The sequence below is a fragment of the Myodes glareolus genome, chromosome 8 (assembly GCF_982192425.1).
Source record: "Myodes glareolus chromosome 8, mMyoGla1.1, whole genome shotgun sequence".
NCBI classification, from domain to species: Eukaryota; Metazoa; Chordata; class Mammalia; order Rodentia; family Cricetidae; genus Myodes; species Myodes glareolus.
The window spans coordinates 39,421,563-39,435,650 of record NC_142033.1 but is presented as its reverse complement, the minus strand read 5'-3'; the positions used below and the strand labels follow the sequence as shown (position 1 = coordinate 39,435,650).

General features: G+C 44.4%; 1 protein-coding gene across 2 annotated transcripts in view; it reads right to left on the bottom strand.

The window, feature by feature from the left end:
- The window catches only part of Atp8a1 (ATPase phospholipid transporting 8A1), a 216,597-nt gene that overhangs the window by 184,025 nt on the left and 18,484 nt on the right, over positions 1-14,088 (bottom strand). The gene's annotated exons all lie outside the window — the stretch shown is intronic.

The following is a 14,088-nucleotide window of genomic DNA, read 5'->3' as shown; positions in this document are numbered from 1 at the left end:
AGATATGGTAGGAGACACAGTGAAATGCTAAGAAGGGGAAGCAGCCCCGACTGAGATGGGCAGGGTAGGGGTGGACTGGACGTCATGCTGAGGAAGCACTCAGGCCAGCTCAAAGAGGGTTCTCCGTGCTGAGAAAGCAGTCTGAAGTCTAGTCTCTGCCTGGCAGGGAGCCACTAAGAGCTTTCCAGGATCAGAGTTACAGTCCACCCCAGCATCCCGAAGGTCACAGCTCCAAGCTATGCTCAATCACACCTATTCTTTCAGTTCTATAGAAAGGTCAGTTTTGCCCAACAGTCACGGTCTATTGCGACATCATATTTCAGATGCGACACAAGCTTCACCCTCTGCTTTTGCATTATCCTAATCTCACAGAGGGATTGGGGCATGGGTCAGTTGGCGAAACAAATCACTGTGCAAGGGTGAGGACCCGAGTTTAGAAATCAAATAAATGCAGAATGGGCGTGGCAGTACACCTGTAATCCCAGCATGCAGGAGGTAGAGACAAGAGAGTCCACGAGCCAGCTAACAAGCTAGTCAGGCTGAATTGTCAAGCTCTGAGATCAAATGGGAGACCCTGACATTATATTATATCTAATATAATAGATAATAAGGGAGCGATTGATCGAGGAAAAGAACCCGCATGCCATTCTCCTCATGAACTTTGATAGCTGTTCCATGTACACCCCACAGCTGGCTTCTAAGTACATATTTGTGTTATTTTCTTCAAGGCAGGGTCTCATGTCATCTGGTCTTGAACTTGGTGTTTCTCAGAGGATGACCTTGAGCTTCTGATCCTCTTGCCTCGTCTCCTGGACCCTAGGATAACCAGTCTATGTGATCTATCATCAGTCATGAAGGTCTCATGATGAGCCTGGGGGTACAGTGGTAATAAAGGCGATCCAAGAGGGAAGCATCCTGCATCTCCACCCTAGCGAGGTCAAAATTAAGATGGCATGGAGATACCAGGTTCCTTTCCACACACAGTTTCATCTCTGCTTTTAGAAGAGAAATGATAGCCGGGCGGTGGTGGCGCATGCCTTTAACCCCAGCTCTCAGGAGGCAGAGGCAGGCAGATCTCTGTCAGTTCAAAACCAGCTCGGTCTACAAGAGCTAGTTCCAGGACAGGCTCCAAAGCTACAGAGAAACCCTGTCTCGAACCCTGACCCCCCTGAAAAAGGGAACAAAATGAAATGATGTCAATTAGGAGTAGTTTGGTAACCCAGGGGGCTTGCTTATTAGTGATGTGTTTGGTACAAGAGAATTGTCTGTAATTGGTCAATCATATTTTAAATAAATGCTGATTGGCCAGGCAGGAAGTATAGGTGGGAAAACCAGACAGGAAGTAGAGGTGATGCAATGAGAACAGGAGAATTCTGGGAAGCAGGAAGCTCCCTCTACCATTCCTGTCCAGATCACTGAAGAAACAACATGTGAGCCGACAGCTGAAAAAGGTACCAAGCCATATGGCTAACATAGATCAGAATAATGGGTTAATATAAACTACAAGAGTTAACAAGAAGCCTGAGCTAATGGGCCAATCAGTTTATAATCTTATGGAGTTCTGTGTGTGATTTTCTTTGGGGCTTGCCGGCTGTGGGGTACTGGGAGGGACAGAAACCCCAACAAGACGGCCCTTATGTTACAAATGTTACATGTGTTCATTTAAGCCATTAAACTTATTAGAAGTTATCAATCTACCTGTCCAGACTCCTAAATTTCCTTAGGAGTCTGCCACCTTTACAGGAAGAGGAAGAAGTTTGAAGCTGCTGTTTTGGGATGAGTTCTCATTTAGCTCTCCTGGTCAGCCAGGCCTTCTCAAATCACTGAAACCATGATGACGTTGAAACTGGGTTGGAGAGAGAAATGCATGACTATCACACTCTCTAGCATCAGAGAGAAACGCATCCCTATCACACTCTCTAGCATCAGAGAGAAAGGCATGGCTATCACACTCTCTAGCATTAGAGAGAAAGGCATGGCTGTCACACTCTCTAGCATCAGAGAGAAATGCAAGGCTATCACACTCTCTAGCATCAGAGAGAAATGTATCCCGATCACACTCTCTAGCATCAGAGAGAAACACATTGCTATCACTCTTTAGCATCAGAGAGAAATGCAAGGCTATCACACTCTCTAGCATCAGAGAGAAATGCAAGGCTATCACACTCTCTAGCATCAGAGAAATGCAAGGCTATCACACTCTCTAGCATCAGAAAGAAATGCATGGCTATCACACTCTCTAGCATCAGAGAGAAACGCATCCCGATCACACTCTCTAGCATCAGAGAGAAATGCACCCCTATCACACTCTCTAGCATTAGAGAGAAATGCATGGCTATCACACTCCCTAGCATTCTTGGCAGTTTTCCCTGCTATAAAATTGCACGAGGGAACACAGCACTCATGCAATCAATGGAAATCTACCCTAAAGTATTGGTTTACTGTTTCTGGGACCTCCTCAGTCACCTGTCATCTCCAGGTTAGTACCGAGAAGGTCTTGATTGAACTTGGAAACCAAAATCTCATTGAACATATATCTGATAAATGTCAAGGCAAACAATAAGACATATTAGGCATTTATTCTCATTAGTATCCTAATTTGCAAGACAGAAATATTGCATGTCCATCTCCCGCAATAATGAGTATAAGATGACAGAGGCTGTACATAATGCTTATAAAATGCTTGATATTAGCTGGGTGGTGGTGGCACACACCTTTAATCCCAGCACTCAGAAGGAAGAGGCAGGCAGATCTCTGTGAGTTTGAGGCCAGCCTAGTCTACAGAGCGAGTTCCAGGACAGCAAGGACTACATAGAGAAATCCTGTCTCAAAAAACTAAAAATTAAAATGCTTGATATTTACCAAGGATATGATAAACTAATCTATGGTGCTTGAAGAATGGGCTGGGGTGGATGAATTCAGAAGACAGGTCTCAGAGAAGGGAAGGCGGTCACAGTGTCTCAGAGTGGCAACTCCTTCCTGGTAGTGCAATTGTGAGCTCATCTGCTCCCCTTGCTACATGGAAGGTTTCCTGAAGATTCCACTGGATTCTCACAAGTTGTCTGATGAGTTCACAGGAGAGCGAAGCCCCATCAGCAGTATGTTGAGAACAGATCTCTTTTTACAAGTCCCTGCAAGCTCCCCAAATTTTTAAGATGCATAAATGCAAACTTGTTAATCAATTTATGATGTGAGACAGTGTCAGAGGGACTGGAGGAACTAATGCCCCAACAGAAGAATGCTGAACAAGTAACATATTCCGTAGAGTCACCTGCCTCCTGTAAAGGTATTAAAATTCATAGCAACCCTTAGGACTGCAGGCAGGTGGTGAGGGATGCTAGTATATTTTAACACTGTAGAATCACTGAACCACGGTTCCTATAGCACTGTTTCTAGACTAACAGAAACCTCACAGCTGAGCTGATTCGCCTAAGCTGGCCTATCTGGAAAGTCAAGTGAGTCACCATGTATTTCGTGAGAACGCAACTCAGCCACTGGTGAATGGATGAAACAGGAATCCACACCTTGGGCTCACACCACCTGATGTACTTAATCCCACAAAGGGCAGTCTCCAGTCTGTTGAAGACTCTGAAAACGGGACTATGATACGGCGGGTCTGTTGCTTACCAGTTTTCCTGCACAGAGCTGCCAGTGTGTAACTCAACTCACCCAGCCCCGACTGGCCACCTTCTCCAAATCCAAACTGCCATCTAATCTTTTGGTGGAATTCAAACCAAAGTCTAGGAACCAATACATTCCTAGCAGATGACTCTGCTCCTGTCATATGTTGAGGGGAAAAGGAGCGAGGGAGAGAAAGCGAGAGAAAGCGAGAGAGGGGATGCTCATATGCATATTTCCCCCAAAGTTCCTGGAGGTGCATCATCACGGCTGTCAAACACGAGCATAACTGTAGCTGCATACTACTCTTTCTAATGCTTTTATAGGACCAATGTTTTATTTTTAGACGCCAGCCTCAGTATCAATACCATCACTGTTTTGAACTGCCTCCAGTACCATATTCCTTCACACACACACACACACACACACACACACAAAATCTCATATTGAACAGTGAGTTCTTGCTGCAAAAAGGATTTAATTTTGCTCCTATTTATAGCTTTGCCTACCAGTGTAGCAAACACAGTGCTGCAGAGACACACTTTTTCAGCATATTTTGGAGTTTCTAGAATCACTCAGGTATTCATTCCCAGGTCCTAGGTGCTCAGCTAGACACTTGACAACTACTAATATAATTAGTTTCTTAAAAACAAAACCAATTACTTTTGAGAATTTTATATAGGTATACAATGACATATCTACCTCTTATTTGCCTCTATATTCCTTCCATAGTGATTTCCCTCCCGCTTCACCCTGATCCTCGTAACACACCAAGTCCAATGAGCATTGTCATATGCGCATGAGGGTGGAGCCATCCAAGGGAGCATGGGCACCTTCAAAACTAATTGTTTCTTCCTCCGCAGTAGGGGTGGGGTCTGGAAAGCGCTTCCCTACCTATCTGGTTACATGAAAATTTCTACAAAGCAAACTGGCAAGCCGTGGTCCTCCTTTACTACAGCATTACTATTACTACTTTAATAGTAGCTCCAGAAAGAGCCTCCTTTGACATTGTACTTGCCAAGGTTTGTAGCTTCTTAAGGCCATCAGAGTCAAACCAGTTTTCCAGAATTCTGGTAGAGCTGTCACTGGTGGTTGAGATTTTAAATGTCCCTCAAAGCCCTGCTGTCAAATGCTTGGTTATTATCCTGTGACACTACTGGGAGGCAGTTAAAACTCTTAGGGGGGGAAGGACTTAAGGCCTGAGGGGAAACAGCTAGGTAATTAAGGATGTACCTCTGAAAGGGACATTACTACCTGGCTTGCTTTGCACTTCCTCTCTCTCCTTTTCTCTCCTCCTCCTCCTCCCTGTCTCCTCCTCTTCCTCCTCTTCTTCCCTTCCTCCTCCTCCTCCTCCCCCTTCCTCCTCTTCTCTGTCTCCTCCTCTTCCTCCCTTCCTCTTCTTCCTCCCTTCCTCCTCCTCCTCCCTGTCTCCTCCTCCTCCCTGTCTCCTCCTCTTCCTCCTCCTCTTCCTCCCCACCTCCTCCTTCTCTTCTCTTCTTCATATCTATAATAAGATATGGATTCCTGATAGCATTTCTTGACAAATCTACCAGCATTTCTTTGACCAAAATGCATTGTTTTGCTGTGGGACTGAAGTGATGGGTCTCAGCAATCCTGGGCTGAAAAATATAAGACACAAGCCTAGATAACCTTATTCCTTATAAGTCCATTATCTCAAATTCTTTGTTCCAGCAACAGAAAGCTGAATAACATACCTTTTAATTTTTTTAAATGACAAGGAATATAGTGATTCAATAATTCAGAATTCTAGCTATATTAAAGGTTTTAATTAAGTAAAAATCCTACCTGGTTTGTATCTAATCTCATCAGAAAAAATTTTGTTTTCTGAATAATATCATCATTTCAACTAATGACAAAATTTCTTAGGATGCCCTCAGTATACATGATATTAAAGATTCATCAGGCAGATGTCTTTTTTTAGTTATACTATGACCAAAGGGTGTGTACAGAGTTCTGAAGAACCTAAAATAGCACCAGAGGGAAGTAAATAGTCACCTAATACTCACCATTAATGAGACAGTACCTGGCGTTTGCATACAAGAATACAGAAGTCACATGCTGAAGGCAACCATTTCAGCCTTCAGCAATAATTTCTATTATCAACCAATGAAGGCTGGAGGTGGGGCAGTACCTTAGTTACCTCTGTGAAGTGAACACATGCTCCCCTTTCTCAGCCGTGCCAATGACTAAAACCGTACACAGGCTGCGGGGCCAGTACTGGTTCCTCTACCAACGACATCCGTCACTGCAGAGAGAGCCTCCCCGGTTATGTCTTGTTTTTGCTAAAGGAGGGAGCCGGGCTGATACCCTTATGCTCTTGTCTAGTTCTAGAGCACTCAGTGTCTTCTGGACCCTGAAAGAAGTCAGGGTCTTCCGGGCAAAAGCAGAAAGTCAACAGCTCGTGTATTTACAAGAACAAGGACATTACAGAAACAAGTTTTTATGAAGATGTTTGCAAAACCAGTTGACCTAACCTGTAGTCATCATTCAGCCAGAAGGCAAATGCTCACTTGCCTCTGTTGCCAAAGTTCTCTATTTGAAGAGACAACACAGCAACCATTAGCTCTTGCCAGTAGTCACCTGGTTTCTTCTGAGCAGTTACTGCTAGGTTACCAAGTAGGTAGACCTTAGCTTTCCTCCTCCCTCTGCCCAGACCCAGCACGTTCTTTCATGCCACAAAGCATGATGCAACCAAGGACAGAAAGGCTCAAAGGTTATTCATGTAAAAGGCTTGAACTTTTCCAATCCTCATCACAAATGTCACATTCCAATCGGCAAAATTAATATCATCATTTGCTCAGTCAGCATACTTATGTCTATTGGAAGACATTTAAAAAAACCCAATACAGAAACAGCAGAAGATAAGATTCCCTCTTTGGGATTTATTTTCTAGAGTAGAGGAAGATAATTACAGGTCACTCTAAGGGAGACAAAGGAAATGGCTAGCGGGGAGTGAAAGCCCATTAAAGCTTTCTATTCTCACTGTGGTTATAGTTTCTGCAGACATCAGTGCTTTGTCCAGGAAGGGTGATGCTTCACACAGGTCAAAGAAGGCCTCTCCAGAGAAGCTGAATTGAGGTCTCCAGTGACAGCAAGAAAAGATAAGGGATAACATTGACTCAACCGAGGAGTGGAGGGGCAGCAATGAGGACCTGGGGGAAGAAAGGGGCACCAGGACCTGCCATATTGAATCTTGACCATGAATCAAGAAGAAAAGCAGGACCAGGCCCAGAGACTCAAGGAGCAACTTGAATTTATGTTCTTAATCCAGTGGGAATCCAAGGAGAAAGGCTGTTGGGAGACCATGTGATAACACAGGGGAAAGACAATGAGGTCTGGGTTCAGCTTGTGCCAGCTGATGGGGAAAGAACATAGACAACAGCCCCTGTAGCCTGTGTCTCCCATTGTCTTCCCACCACTGTACAGTGTTAGACACACCTGCCGCCGGATGTATGCGAAGCAAAAGCCTGAGATCTGAGAGAGATGTAGGGGTTAAAAAACAATTGTATTGTATCTGTTAAGAATATTGTATCTATAATCTTTTATTGTGACTTTCTGTTAAACTTTAAATACTCTGGATATACCAAGTGAAATAAAATGCTAACCCACAGCTTCTACTTTATCACAGGGTTTAGTGGGGATTGTATGAGATGACACAATTGTGATACACTTGGGGCAAGATCTGGTTCTTCACACACAGGGAAACATTCTAGCCATTCCCATCTTATCTTATCTTATCTTATCTTGAAGGTGGATTCAGGGATGGGAAGCCTTTCAGATCTGCATTCCGAATCTGCTCTGGACATTTCTGTACAACAAAGCAATTTATTGCCAAGGTATTACTTCCTCAGCCATAAACCATTACCGTGAGGATGGCATTGTGTCATAATGAAGACCGATACTCGTCACTCAATCTCTTCCTGCATTCTGGTCTCCCTGGAGATTAAAAAAGGTAATTTTTCATTCGAAACATTTGAGATAGGAAAAAAACTATTAATGGCAAAAGTAAGAATGAATACTAGTTAATCAGGGGTATGCCCAGTGTGAACTAATTCTGGCAGCAAAATAATGCATTTTTTTCATGCAATTCTATAAGTTGATATTAAATAAATACGTTTTCCTCCAAACTATCCTCTGTGTAGGGGATGTGGAATGAAACGCAGGGCTGAGAAGGTAAGAGGGAGAACGGTACAAGCTACAAAATTCTTCTGTTGCCTCATAATATGGCTAGAGCGCCATTATGACTGTGCAGACTCAACTTGATTTCAATTAGAAGTAAGACCACGGCAGGACTCAAAATGTCTATTGTATTATCTCCTAAACATGCTAAGCAGAGTCCAATTATCTTTTTCTCAATGTTTTCCAATATCAGTCCTTAAAGAGACCATATTGTTTGCTCAAGATTCTTGACCTAGATTGAGGCCATTAAATAAACAATCATGCTTGCAGCAGTCAAAAGCTAATAAAAAAATACAAACTGAACAAGTAGCTGGTGACTTTAAAGGTGCAATTAAAGATAGGTGATACTGCCCTTTTCAATGGATATATGTGTGCGTGTGTATTGTTATTTGAGCAAATAATTATAAAATAATTATATTTGGGTGTGCGCTTGAGTGTGCGCGCACACACTCCTTTTTCTCCTCAAGCTCTGGTGTGGGTTTAGTGTCAAAGAAATCTGTGGAGGAACAATTTAGGTGTTTTCATGCTCTCTATACACATGGAGACAGTTACTGCAGCTACAAAGGAGGTTTGAAACCTCGCATTCTGCGTTGTCCTAGTGAAGGGTCATTTCAAATGTTCAATTGGGAGCTCAGTAGCTGGTCAGAGAGGGAGGACAGAAGGCAGGCCTTAACTCTGGATCAGTAAGCTGGGCACTTGGCAGCTTGGGTTCTCATACTATACTTTGAAGCAAGGCATAAAAGCAATGAAGCACCTGCCCAAGTATGGAAATTAAACTTCAGGTCTCCAGACCTGAACTGCATGGCTGGGGGAAAGAAAATTTCAATTGCATCAATACAGTACAATCATTGCTGGACCGTACACAGCTCAGGCTGTGCACACCAATACAATACAATCATTGCTGGACCATGCACAGCTCAGGCTGTGCACACCAATACAATACAATCATTGCTGGACCGTGCACAGCTCAGGCTGTGCACACCAATACAATACAATCATTGCTGGACCATGCACAGCTCAGGCTGTGCACACCAATACAATACAGTCATAGCTGGACCATGCACAGCTCAGGCTGTGCACACCAATACAATACAATCAAAGCTGGACCGTGCACAGCTCAGGCTGTGCACACCAATACAATACAGTCACAGCTGGACCGTGCACAGCTCAGGCTGTGCACACCAATACAATACAGTCACAGCTGGACCGTGCACAGCTCAGGCTGTGCACACCAATACAATACAGTCATAGCTGGACCGTGCACAGCTCAGGCTGTGCACACCAATACAATACAGTCATAGCTGGACCGTGCACAGCTCAGGCTGTGCGCACCAATACAATACAGTCATAGCTGGACCGTGCACAGCTCAGGCTGTGCACACCAATACAATACAGTCACAGCTGGACCGTGCACAGCTCAGGCTGTGCACACCAATACAATACAGTCATAGCTGGACCGTGCACAGCTCAGGCTGTGCACACCAATACAATACAGTCACAGCTGGACCATGCACAGCTCAGGCTGTGCACACCAATACAATACAGTCATAGCTGGACCGTGTACAGCTCAGGCTCTGCACTGTGGACATTTGCTGCTGTCTGCAGTTCAGTGTCCACTTCTGGAAAAGTTTCTCTCTTTCCTCTTGAGATTAACCCACAGAAGCATTGGGGGCACCACTCCCATCATCTTTCCCGTACCCAATTTAACTTAACAGCCATTTGGACTTAAGAAATGCTGAGCGTAGTCCGATTGACGCTGTGGTACCCGGAAGTGACAGTCCACCTGGCAAACCACCTTGGCTCTTGCCTGGCCTGTCTGTAAAGCTTCACTTTTGTGCCCAGGAGCAACTTCACCTGCTTGCCAGACGTCCTCAAGCTTCTGCCTGTGGAGCAAGCGTGCTCACCAACCCTTCCCTGTACCGGGCCAAGTTTCTTCCAGATGCTGAGTCCTGTTCCTGGGCTTGCAGTCATGACTGGCATTTCTGCCTGAACTCACAGCTCCCCTGCCCTCCTCAATAGGTCATCAAGGTTTGGGAAACTTCCATAACAGGCTCTACTTGCTGGATCAGATCAACTGCTTGCTCTAACTAGGTTCTTCATCCAGTACATTCTGGAACACTGTGGAATGCCACCCAAAAGGACTCATACAAGAGCTGAAAAGCTTTTCCACATCATTAGCCTCCTCTCACTACCTTCCTGTTCAAACAGCTGTGATCCTAACCCATTACCTTTAAACCTCTCTAAATTACTAAAAAACAAAACAAAAACAAAAAAAACAAACAAAAAACTTGTAACAAAGAGACACCTAACCCCATAATATAAAGTATGGCTACATGCTTTAAAATAGATATTTTATAATACAATCAGGCTTTACTTTGAAAAGAATTCTCCTCAAAGTGATATAAATAAGAAAGACCCACTTCTCTCATGGCCAGAGAGGCAGTGAGCAGCTGAGTCAATGCATAACTAGGAAACCAATGAGGTCTGCCTTAGCGCTAAAACACTAACACTGGTGGACACACGTAGCCATCCACTCATTCATTCCACAGCTCAACGTGACCCCATCTCGTCCTCAAATTCAAACTCCCACCCAGTGTTTCCAGTTAAGGGGCTCCAGGCCCACACAGCCCTGATGGATTTCATTTCCATATCAGAACATAACCCCTATCGTTCTTCGATGCATCCCGCAGGGAAGTTTCCATATGAGGAATGTGCCTCTGATATAAAAAAAAAATCCTGATAAATTTAGACATACTTACTGAGCAATGTACACACATATTATGTATATTACAAGGGAGAATAACAGAAAACTGATAAGTCTATGACATACTTACTGAGAAATGTACACACGTGTGCACACATATTATGAATATTACAGGGGGGAATAATAGATTTATAGACGCCCCTAACTTAGGAAGCAAGGCTAGATCAGGAGTAAAAGTACATTTAAGTATTATTGGCTATGTTGCTCTTATACAGGGAGGTAACATAAACCACTCTGTAGAGAAGTCCTGTATATACACTAAATGTTTACTAAATTTTCTGCTTTGATATAAGGTATCCAGAAATTCTCAGGTGTTTATAATCTTGCTCCTATCACGATAGCCACTTGGATACTTTACTATTAGGACCTGCTTTTTCCATACATAGTAAATAGTAGTTTTCTTTAAGGGGCTCTGTGGGAATGAATCTAAAAATACAAAAGTGTGAAAACACATCAACATCATTTCTCTACAACAGGAAGAAAATGATGGCGAAACACTTCCTGGAGTCACGCTGAGTGCAGCAAGCTCTAAAAGTAGTGCTACGAATCCTAAGTGGGAAACACGAAGGCAAAGAATCCCTGGCGTTCAGAACCGAACCCTAGCCATAAGCAGAGCTCCATGAAGATGGATGGCATGCCCCGTGTTGGGCCTCACACAGACTAAGTCCTCGGTCTCTGTAGCAGCCACAGTTGGGACTCGTCCTAGAAAAATAATCACTTTGGGCAGGCTGAGTTATTAGAAGTGGCAATAACGCATTTACGAATGCTAACATCACGCTCAACTGGAAAGACACGAAACACAGTGAAAGATGGAGAAGGAGTCGATGACATCAGCTTAGAAACGCCCCATGGACCACTTGGTCTGAGAGAAAAAAGAATGGAGAACATGCTACCAAGCAGACTGACTAGCACCAGGGGGGTTTCCACGGCGAGACAGCTATCAGACATCCTGGAAGTCGCAGTCAGCTAAAAGCACTGGCAGCTTGCCTAAGCCTCAACGTCGACTCTAAGAAGGGCTTGGAAGCATTGCTGATGGAGCCGTGCCTGTGGACTGGATGCTGATGGAGAAGTGGTAAAACAGGAAGGATACTAAAAGACGCAAAGGGACAGGGAGCTTTGAGAATCAAAGGGGGAATGCTAAGCCAAGTTAGACGCTTCAGGACACTTTTCAGGTGATTACCAGGATCCCTAAAGGAGAGAAGCCTGATTGGCTAAGGCAGCATGCTGACTAACTGTGAAAGTCTCTGAAGAGAGAAGAAAATGGAGAAGCATTCAGACTCCACTGGGTTTTGTTTGTTTTGTTTTTAAACATAATTTCCTTATTGATTCTTCGGGAATTTCCACATCGTGCACCCTAATTCCCCTCACCTCTCGGCCCCTCCATGTCCTTCCCTCTAAAAGAAAATTTAAAAAAAAAATTAAAACAAAGCAAGCAAGCAAACAAATCAAAAAACAAAACAAAACAAAAATCCTCTTCACTTCTCCTTCTTTCCCTTTCCACCTCTCCAACACTTCTTCATTCATCCTGGTGGCATTGGGAGTGGTGTGTCACATAGTATATACCCTTTTGTCTAGTCAGCTTTACTAGCAAATGTTTATTGCAATGAGTCACTGGTCTGGTTCAAGGGCTCTGCTTTCTGGATCCTCACCAGAATTCCTCTGGGATATCCCTCGGGCCTGCCCTGAGTCGTGGAGATCCTGCAGACCCTGTATTGTTCCACAGGACCATTTCCTTCACAAGCCCCAGCAGATCCTAGGTGGGTCAGACCTTAGGATGAGCCAACACAACTGCATGGGTGGCAGCTGAGCTTGTCACTGGTCCTCCGGTGAGAGGACAGAGCCAGCTTCCCTATGAGAGTCTATACCAGCTCTCTTGCTTCAGTATGGAGCTAGAGGCAGGGCCAGTTTTCCTTGGGCCAGCAAGGCCCTCTGATGTCATCAAGGCTCCCTGAGGTGACACGGGCCACAGACATTTATTTGCTAAATATGTTGGAAGACTGAGAAACAAAATAGAGAGTTCATTTCCTGGAAATGTAGATAATTGAATAACACAGCTGCTAATTTGCTAAATTCCCTTTGATGTAATTCCTTAGTGAGTTAGTTGATAATCTAGGATTTGGCCTGCTTAAACGTTTGTTAGTTTTTTTTTAGTTTCCGCTCCTTTCCTTCCTCTGGCTCCCCCACCTTCCACTCATCCCATGCCCCATCCACTCCTCAGAGAGGGTGAGGCTTCCTATGAGGAGTCGACAAAATCTGGCATATCACTTTGAGGCAGGACCACTATATCTAGGCTGAGCAAGGTATCCCTCTAAAAAGAATGGACTCCAAAAAGCCAGTTCAAGCACACAATTTGCAGGCAAAATGTCCAGAACTAGAAAAAAATCATCCCAAGTGAGGTAACCCAGACCCAGAAAGGTAAACATGGTATGTACTCTCTCATAAGTGGATATTAGTCATAAAGCAAAGGATAACCAGCCTACAGTCTATAGTTCCAGAGAAGCTAGGTAAGAGGAGAACCCTAAGAGACATGCATGGATTCCCCTGGGAAGGAGAAATAGACAAGACCTCCTGAGAAAAGTGGAAGCATGGGTAGGGGTATAAGAGAAGGTGGAAGGGGAGGGAGAGGGGAGAAAAGAACATGAGGGAACCGGATGACCGAAATAGGGGAAGGATAGAGAGGGACTGTGGTGATATTTCATTTGTATTTTAATAAATAAAGCTTGCCTGAAGTTCAGAGAGTAAAACAACTGCACTGATCAGTCTTACAGACCAGGCAGTTGTGACACACACCTTTAATCCCAGTAGACATACTAGTTTGCTATAAAAACTGCCTGCATGCCTTTAATCGCAGCACTAGAGAGGAATATAAGACAGGAGAAGACAGCACTCACTCACAGTCTCATTCTGAGATTCCAGGAGGCAGGATTGTCATTTCAGTCTGAGGTAGAGTTAATGGCCAGTGGCTGGCTGTTTTGCTTTTCTGACCTCCAGGTCGAACCTCAATTTCTGTCTCTCGATTTCTAATAACTGTGCACAAGGGAGAGTAGGGAAAGAGATAACCTTGATTAAGAGAGCCATTATGGGGCTAGCAAGAAACCTGGCACTAGGGAAATTCCAAGGAATCCACAGGGATGACCTAAGCAATCGTGGAGAGGGTACCTGAACTGACCTTCCCCTGTAATCAGACTGATGACCACCTTAATTGTCGCCATAGAACCTTCATCCAGCACCTGATGGAAGCAGATGCAGAGATCCTCAGCTAAACACTGGGCCAAGCTCTCAGAGTCCAGTCAAAGAGAGCGGTAATATGAGCAAAGGGATCAAGACCATGATGGGGAAACAGATGACCTGAGCAGGGTCATCGGGGAACTTGCATAAGACCAAACTAGGCCTCTGAATGTGGGTGACGACTGTGTGGCGGGGACAGTCTGTGGGGCCACTGGCAGATGCCACTGTTGTTGGACAGAAATTCCTAGATCAAGTTAAAGGAGGCCCCAAAAGGCAGG